General features: G+C 38.0%; 1 pseudogene; it reads right to left on the bottom strand.

The window, feature by feature from the left end:
* Positions 1–8,061: 8,061 nt before the first annotated feature.
* On the bottom strand, positions 8,062–9,244 carry LOC104868257 (annotated as a pseudogene).
* Positions 9,245–9,816: the final 572 nt, after the last annotated feature.

Here is a 9,816-nt window from a genome sequence, read left to right on the forward strand (position 1 = left end):
AAATATTTTCAAGTAAGACAGATACATGTATGAAGGTATGATATAGAAGTGGAAGGAAAAAAGTATTGGGGATGTGGCTCAGTGGGAGAGCAGTTATCCAGTGTGCCTGGGGCCCTGGAACCACAAAAAAGAAAAAAGAGTAGAAGAAAAGGATTTTAAAAACTATTTTACGTTGTTCTTTGAAAAATCACAATGGGTTAAAAGTTTGAGAACACAGACCTTGCTTTTATATGTTCTAGCAGTAAGTGTGTCTGTATACTTGCATATACCTCTTTTACTGTAAGATCTAAATGGGATGGTATCTTTCACCCTGCCATGTTCTCCTCTTATACTCTGTCTCTGAGTGGTGTTTGAAAACTTTAAGAACTTATTCTCTTTTTTTCTATTTTTATAAATTTATTTTATCCCATTCTCCCGCTCAAGTCCCCTCCCCTCCCTATTTACAGAAGCTTTGTCTCCATTTTTTCCATTTTCACTTTTTTTCTTGTCCCTTCCTCCCTCTGTCCTTCCTTGTCCCCTTCCTATTTGAATGCTTTCCTCTCATTTCCCAACATCCATCATACATTTCAGTCCTTATTTCCACTTTGTATTTCTCATACCAGAGAAGCAGTGCGGTACTTAAACATGTGTGTCCAGTTTATTTCACTTAAGAGTATGGTCTCAAGGTGCATTCAATTAGCTATAAATGTTTGAAGCTCATCCTTCTTTATGGCAGAGTAGTACTCCATTGTATAAAAAAAACACATCTTTATTGACTTGTCAGTTGATGGGCATTTGGGCTCTTCAAGATTTAGCTATTACAAACTGCTGCTACAAACATGGATGTGCATATATTGCTGCAGTATCATATATTGGTGTGATGCTTTTAATTCTTTTGGGAAGATACCAAGAAGAGGTATATAGCTGGGTCAAATGGAACGTCTAGTTTTAGTTCTTAGAGAAATCTCTACCCTGATTTTCACAGTGGCTGCACCAGTCTCCACTCCCCAACAACGGTGGAGAAGGATTCCTTTTTTGCCACAGGCCCTCCAGCATTTGTTACTGGTTGATTTCTTGATAGCAGCCATCCTTTCTGGAGTGAGATGGAATCTCAGTGTTATTTTAACTTGTGTATCGTGAATGACCAGTGATGAACTGTTTTTCATATATTTATTTACCGTTTCTAATACTTATCTGAAAAGTTTCTTTGCATTTCAAATGCCCATTTTTGCATTGGGTCTTTAAATTTAGGGGTGGGTCCTGATTTTTTGAGTGTTTTGTATATTGTAGGTATTAGTCCTTTATCTGAATAGCTGGTAGGTATTTTTCCCACTCTGTGGGTTGTCTCTTCACTCTGTTGGTTTCTCTTGTACAAAAGCTTTCTAATAAGATGAGGTTCCAGTTGTTGATTCTTTGTAGTATTTCTCATGTGGTCTAGGTTTTGTGCATGAAGTCTTTGCCTACTCCTATAAGATTTATTTTCTCCCTCCATATTCAGTCACTGAAAAAGTTCCCATCTGCCCTTCTATATTAATTCTCAGTGCTTTGCTTCTGTTTCTAGTCTAATCCGGCTTGGATTATTCTAGTGGTTCACTAACTGGTCTTCACCTTATATGAATTGTAGTTTATAAAAATAAGTACAAGAAATCTTATGTTTCTTTATTATTTCCTGAGAAAAGATAATTTTAAAAAAGGTAAAATAATGGCTGTCACCCAGATATAAAATTCAACGTGTTACAGCAGGATCCAAGCAAGAAACACAATATAATGTTTCAAAGTAAAAGTAAAGAAAGTACCAATTGATATGAAGTAAAGGAATGATAAAATTAGTGTACAAATGGAGACAAAGTGTTCCTGCAGTGTGGTGGGGGGAATGAACTGAACATCCGTCAGTACAGACTTTCCATATTTACAGGCAATTCTTTGCCTTCCTATCAGTCACTGCAGTGTATAGTCTACAGCTTGCAGTAAAAGCACTTGATAAAACTTATCTGTTGGCCTGGGGATTTAGCTCAGTACTTCTGCTGCCTGACTCGTAGTGCAAGGACCTGACTGCGATTTCTGGTACCAAAAAAATGAAACAAAACAAAAAAACTCCAAAGTAGTTGTGAGTGTGGACATTTTTTAATAGACCGGATGTCTGGATGTCTGCTATTTTATTTGTTTGTTTGTTTGTTTGTTTTTTGAGACAGTGTCTCACTATGTAGTTGAGAACTCACAGCTGTGAGCTGCAACTCACAGTGATCCTCTTGCCTCAGTGCTGGGTTTACAGGCGTGTGGCACCACACCAGGCCTGCTATGTTAATTTTAAGTAACTTGTATATAGTCCCCTCTCCCTTCACATCTGTGGTTGTTGTTCATATTTGGCATTCACCTGAGTTTGTGATAATAAGGTGACGCATGAGACCCTAAGACAGACAAACTGATTAAATCACCAGAAAGCTGATTCGAGGGGTCCCATCTACTGACCTGCAGGAGAGGAAGAAGGACTGGATATTAAGCTATACAAAAAAACGAGCTGGGCGTGGTGGTGCATGCCTATCATTTCAGCACTGGGGAGGCTGAGGCAGGAGGATCACTGAGTTTGAGGCCAGCCTAGGGCTACATAGCAAGTTTGAGGCCAGCCTGAAGAGTACATAGCAGGACCTTGTTTCACAAACCAAACAAAACCAAAACAACAGCAACAAACCTCAAACTGTGTGTGATTGACATACCTATAACCTGCATATTTGGGACTCTAGGACAGGAGGATGAGTTTGAGACCAGCCTGGACTATAATGAGAAGCCCTGTCTAATAAAGAAAAGCAAATGAGCAATGAGATTTGATGAGCTATAGTCAGCCAGCATTTCTTCCCTATTAGTGATTAGCTTACACATTGTGTGCTGAGGTGCCCCCAACTATAGATTACTACAATCATCACCACATTGTGATTTTTGAAATTTTTCATCATCTCAGGATTGAACCTAAACCTCACTCGTAAACTTGTACTCTATGGGGCTATTTCCCAAGCCCTCCTTTTTTTTTTCTTCCCTTTTCTTTTTTCTCTTTGTGGTTTTAGAAATTAAACCTAGGGCCTTCACACTGAATTGCACTCCCTTTTCATTTTGAGATAGGATTTCAATAATTGCCTGAGCGCGACTCTTAATTTGTAGCTCTCTTGTTTCAGTTTCCCAGGGGCTGAGATTATAGGCATACGCCACTGTGCCTGGCTACTTGTCTATATTTTTCCTGTTTTTTTTCCTTAAAGCTGTTAAATGTATCTTTCAAAGAAGCTTGTTTTCATTTTATTTGATATTAAATCTATGGTGTCCTTTTTAAAATTTCTGCTTTCTTAGCTTTTACAATAATATTTATTATATATCTCATACTTTAGATTTACTGTTATCTTTTTGAATTATACGCAAAGTTCATTTATATTTCAGGCTTTTAAATTTTCTTGTATTTGTATCTTGCAGTTTACTTTGGGGATGGATATATTGTGTGAGGTGTAGTGTTTTATGTTCTATGTAATTTTCTTTCAAAATGATTTAAAAATTTCTTATTGATTTTAATTTCTCAATCCAGAGAATTTAAACTTCTTTCAAATGAATGTCGTAGTTACTTTCTCATCGCTGAGATACAATACCTGACACCCACAATTTAAAGAAAGAAAGGTATATTTTGGCTCACAGTTTGTAGGGGTTTCAGTCCATACTTGGCTGGTGCCAAGGCAAGAAAGCATGGCAGATGGGTATGGCTGAGGAATCTTGCTCAGGGTGGCAATGAGGAGGCAGAGAGAGATGAACGGGGAGGGAGATAGACCCTTCCAGGCTGGGCACCCAATCGCCTACCTCCTCCAACCAGGTTTCACCTCCCAGTACACCTTTAGCCATAAAAACATCAGTGGACTGCCAGGTGTGGTGGCGCACTCCTGTAATCCCAGCAATCTGGAGGCTGAGGCAGGAGGATCGCTGTGAGTTTGAGACCAGCCTGGGCTACATAGTGAGTTCCATGTCAGTCTCAACTACATAGTGAGACCCTACCTCAAAAACCCCGCCCCCGTATCAGTGGACTAATCTGCTGAGTATCAGCCTCGGTGATCTAATCACCTCCTGAAACCCACCTTAAAGGAGCATAAGGCTTTGGGTGGGACATCTAGATATAAACATAACTTTTTTTTTTTTTTTTTTTTTTTTTTTTTGGTACAGGTGATTGAATTTGGGTCCTTGCACTTGCAAGGCAGGCCACCGAACCACTGAGCTAAATCCCTGGTCCTCATGTTGTTTAATCTTGTTCATTTCCAATGTTACTACACTATGACAAAGTAACCTTGGTGTAATGACTCTTGTATATCTCTTGCTGACTATATACAGATTATATACAGCTCTAGGATTAAGTTTGTATTATCTAAATTCTCCACATTTATGCTTTAGAAGTTGTTTTATCCAGGCTGGGCATGATGGTGGTGCACACCTGTAATCCCAGCACTTGGGAGGCTGAGGCAAGAGGATTGCCACAAATTTGAGGCCAGTATGAGATACATTTTCAAGGATAGCTTGAACTGCATAGTGAAATTTTGTTTCAGAAAAAAATGTTTTATCTGTTAAATTTCTTTAAAATTTTTATTAGCACAGTACATGTTTGTAGTACATAATGATTATATTCACTGTGAGGAACTGGTACATGTACATAACACATATCAATTCTTTTCTTTCCACTTTCCCCCCACCCCCCTTTTTTTCCCAGCATCAGATTATTTATAAATCTTTATAAAGTGAGTTGTCGTACATACAGATTAACTAGACTAATAGGCCAAAAAACATAAAACACATAAGATGATTATATAAAAGAACACTTTAATTTTTTATTTTTTTTCCAAAGCACACTTTTAGATGTGTTGTCCATGCTGGAATACAATAATTTTTTTCTCTTTCTTCCTATTAAATGTCTTTTATTTTTTACTTTATTTGTATATTGAGTTTTGCATATAAGAGAAACCATGGGACAGTTAAGCTTGTGTCTGATTTACTTAACATAGTCTCAAGGTGCACCCATTAATCTCCACGTGACTCAAGATTATTCTCCTTTATGGCAGAGCAGTACACTGTTGTGTATGAATGCTACATGTTCTTTCTTCGTCTGTTGAGACATTGGCCCCATTCAAGAGTTAGCTGTTGTGAATTGTGCTGCTGTAAAAATGCATATACACATATCACTGTAGTGTGATGTCTTTAACTCTTGCGAAGATATCTAGAAAGGGAATAGCTAGGTCAAATGAAATTTCTGCTTAGTTTTTAAGGCATCTCCATGCTGATTTTCACAGAGGTTGCACAGTTTACACTTCTGCCAACAATAAAGGAGGGCTGCTATTTTCCCCGCAGCCTCACCAGCATTTGTTTTTCATTGATTTTTTAAAAAGTTTTATACATGTATTAACTTTTCCTTCATTTCCCAATGGCTGTTGAATAACAAAATAAATTATCAGCAATTCCAACCACACATTAAAAAATCTAATTAGAAAAATCTTTTATAAATGAAGGTGTATCTTTTGATCATAGTTATGTTCTTTGTGTAACAAAGCTTATTCCATTTTCATTGTCATAAGTTCACAAAATTTATGAAAAGACTTCACTCTTTTTTAAGTTTAATTAAAAGTAACTCAGTTGAACACAGCAAACATCAACTTTTTTTTATTTGTTTGTTTTGTTTTTTGTTTTTTGAGACAGGGTCTCACTATGTAGTTGAGACTGACCTGGAACTCCCTATGTAGCCCAGGCTGGTCTCGAACTCACAGCGATCCTCCTGACTCAGCCTCCCGAATGCTTGGATTACAGGCGTGTGCCACCATACCCAGCCCTCATCAACTGTTATTATTACTGAAACAGTAAAAACAAGGTTTTGACCACTCAGCAGATGCTGTAAATCTAAAACACCCCTCAAACGTTCTAGTCTTAACCTATAGCTTTTGTTTAATGATATGCAAAGTGGGCTGGGGATTTAGCTTAGCGGTTTGGTGGCCTGCCTTGCAAGTACAATGACCCAAGTTCAATCCCCGGTACCAAAAAAACAAAAAACAACAAAAAAAGTAATGATATACAAAGAACTATTAGATGATTTCATCAGCAGGCTGAAGTGTTTGCCATTTTGCTAGACACAAACATATTAGCCTCTAAAATGAATCAAAATACTCTGCACAGCCTTCATGCAAGGGAAAAAGCAAAACAGCCATATTTTAAAATTTGCAATACGTTACTATTATTATTATTTTTTGGGGGGGTATTGGGGATCGAACTTGGGTTCTTGTGCTTTCAAGGCAGGTGGCAGAACCACTGAGCTAAATCCCTGGCCCTACATCATATTATTTTATAAAAAGTCTTAATTACTAGATCATGCACCATTTCTTCTTTAAAAATGTAATAAGCCAGTAAGTTTTTTTAAAAAGCTAGAGATAAAAATAAAAAGACCTGAACAACTTGACAAACAGCAACAGAGTAATTTCGAAGCAGTAACTGTTAATGGGACTACTTGTTTTAAATAACTGGTATTGACAAACATAGCAATCTTTAATCAGGCACTTTGATAAAGTTTTTTTTTTTAACTAGCACACTCAATACATAGGGATTCAAACACACACACACACACACACACACACACAAACTTTATTACACAGGATTAAGGATGGCAACTACTTAGAATCCAGTGCCAACATGGATTATAGTAAGTGCAGTGAGTATTTTGTTTTTCAGTTATCCATGGCAAATTTAATCCTGTTTAAAAATCTGTAATAGTTTGAGTCTAGATGTCCCCTCAAAATGTCATGAACTCATGGGCGAGTCTTTTCAGAAATACCTAGATCTAGATGTGATGCTGGGATCAAGGGTGTGTGATTACTAAATTAGTCCACTGATTGGTATAGTTCTGGATGTGCAAAACGGGAAGGGTGCGAGGGCCATCCATCCTGAGGGCAGGTAGCCTGGATAGAGCACAAGGGACAGAGAGGGCTGCTGTTACTTGCTTCTTGCTGCTTCACTGCTTTGCTGCCTTCTGACCCCTATGAACTGTTTGTCCTCTGAAGTTCCCTTTTGCCGTGCCACCCTGACTTGGAGCTAGCTAACTATGAACTAAAAACTCTGCAAACTGAGCTGAAATAAATCTTTTCTCCTTTATCTTTGGGTGTCAGGTATTTTGTTTCAACCAGAAAAATAAGACATTATCCTTAGGCAGGAATTCATGGGTAGTTAATGACTGCAACCAACATTTATATGTAATACTTATGTTAATTTATTCTGTATACAGCTTAATTATAATTGGGGATTCAGTGTAAGAGAAGAACTGTATCAGGATTAAAAATTTAATAGCATATCACATACTACTTTTCTTTTTAAACATAAGACTGCTTGTCTCTTCACCTAACTGCTCAGATTTTAACATTCTTTGTCCTTAAAACCAGTGTAATATATGCAAGTTTTATTTTTTTATAAATTATTTGTCAAAAATCCTTTGCTAGTCAAGCTAAAACCTGAACTAGAGCGAAAAATGAAAAAAAAAAGAATAATCTGACTCACAAAAGCTTATTCATTTAGTTGCGAACATTTTACATTCATTTCCTGAAATGATTTCTATTCTTTTAAACTGTAGTATGAAATGTGTTTCTATTAATGATAAAAATGAAGCAGTTTTTAAAATCAATGTATTATACTGAATTCATAACTGGACTAGTTTGGATATGTATAAGCAAGTCATCATTTAACTGATTACTTTTTATAAGACTATCAGACCTGAGGTAGCTATTGATAGGCATTCTAAGTAGTAAATATGTTACCAAAGTATCATATAATTCTTTTTCACATTTATTTCCATACAGAAAGTCTTTCAATCACTTACGAGAGCACTCTTTCTTAGAAGTTTATTGTTTAAGTATATTTCAGAACATTTCACTTACTACTTGAGTTTTAGTTCTGCTTAAATGCAGTTATGTGAACAACATACTTTACTTTCACTGTTGAATTTTTCATACCAGATGCATGAAAAAAGTCACTGTTTTTGGACCCTTTTTGCACTGTTTTAACCAGTACACTTTTTCTTTTAACAAAAACTAAATATCATAAGTGAGGTTGACTTTTGTGAACAGATGTCATGGTAAGTGGCAGTGTTACAGCTTCGACTGAGAGACCAGAGCCTATAAGAGTAACCCTGAAGACAGACTGGCAAAGGGTAACACCTGTTGGAACAGCCTTATCTCTGTGGTAGTCACTGAAAGTGACAGAAATGCATGCTAGACCCAGATGGCATAAAACTACACGACACAGCCTCTGGTGAATGGAATGTAGAATTCTCTTGAGGGTGCTTCTCTCCGTTAAGATGGCCTGACAGGGTCCAAAGCCCAATGACTGTGCCAGGCAATTTTTTACACTGATTAGAATAATCCTTGCTAAGTTACTGTGTGAAAAAGGGGCTGTGATGACTGCTGTCTTCAAACTGTTCCCAAAGCAGCCAAATACTCTGTGCCATGGCAACGAATACTGAGTGCTAGTGGATGCAGGGGTGGTATCCCCTTTGTCTGCTTTGATAATTTTTTCATCCTCACTGTTGTGTACCCCAGGCCCAGACTCAGAAGAAGATAATAACTCCTAAATTTGGAAGAAATGTCAAAAAATTTTGCCAAACTTCCCATAAAGGGTACCCCTAGTCCATTTTTGGAGATGAATGTAATTAGCTAAAGCAGTACTGTTGTCAGAGCCTTTAAAATTATGTGTGTGGGTCCACCTTAGTAGCCTAACATGAATGTAAATACAAGCAATCACAAAGTACACTAAGACTAGGAGGAAAATGGTCAAATGGATCCCCCTTGGCATTGGGTTAATAACACTATTCCAAGAGGGGTATGTCCATCTGTCATCTCTGCATGTATGCTCTCTTGCACGAAACACACTACATTCATGGATACTGAATCTGGCATACTTCAGTCTGGTTCATTGTTATTGACAACTCAGCTCTGGATGACATTTTACTACAGCTGTAACCATGATTGCTTTCCTGTAGCTTTATCCACTCCCGGGTTTGTTACAAGTAGAATTTAGCCTCTTTTCCAACAGCTACTGCTTCATTGCTGATTCTGACACACGGAAGAGCATGGCCACCATGAAAGTCAGAGTGGTCTATGCTTGGGTCCTGGGCATTTCTGGCAGTGGCATCGTGGAATCTTGCCTGCAGGGTCTTACCCTGGCTGCCCTGTGGCCACCAGGAGCATGTGAGGGCCACTACCAGCAGCTGCAGCACCCCCATCCTGTTGGCCTTGCACCCTAAACCCTAACAGCCTATAGCCTTCAGCTCCATGTCAACAGCTGGGGGAGGGGTGGGGCTAAAGTTCTGGTTGATTTTTTTTTTTTTTTTTTTTTGGTACCGAGGTTCAAACTCAGGACCTTGCAACTGTGAGGCAGGCATGGTGCCACTGAACTAAATCCCTAGCCATCTGGTTGATTTCTTGATGATAGCCGTTCTTTCTGAAGTGAGGTGGAATCTCAGTGTTGTTTTAATTAGCATTTTTCCAATGGCTAGTGACATTGAACACTTTTTTCATGTATTTACTGGCCAATTGTACTTCATTAAGTGTCCATTTCAGTTGCCCATTTTTTTATTGGGTCTTTAAATTTGGGGGGTATAATTTTTTTAGTTCCTTATATATTCTACGTATTAGTCGTATGACAGGAGAAGCTGGCAAAAACTTTCCCCATTCTGTAGGTTGTCTCTTCACTCTTGGTAGCTTCATTTGCTGTGCGAAGCTTTTTAATTTGATGTGATCCCATTTGTTGATTCTTGGTATTGTTTGTTAGGTATAGGGGGTGCTGTTCAGAAAG

This window comes from Fukomys damarensis, unplaced genomic scaffold (genome assembly GCF_012274545.1).
Source record: "Fukomys damarensis isolate Sample0158 unplaced genomic scaffold, DMR_v1.0_HiC HiC_scaffold_4, whole genome shotgun sequence".
NCBI lineage: Eukaryota > Metazoa > Chordata > Mammalia > Rodentia > Bathyergidae > Fukomys > Fukomys damarensis.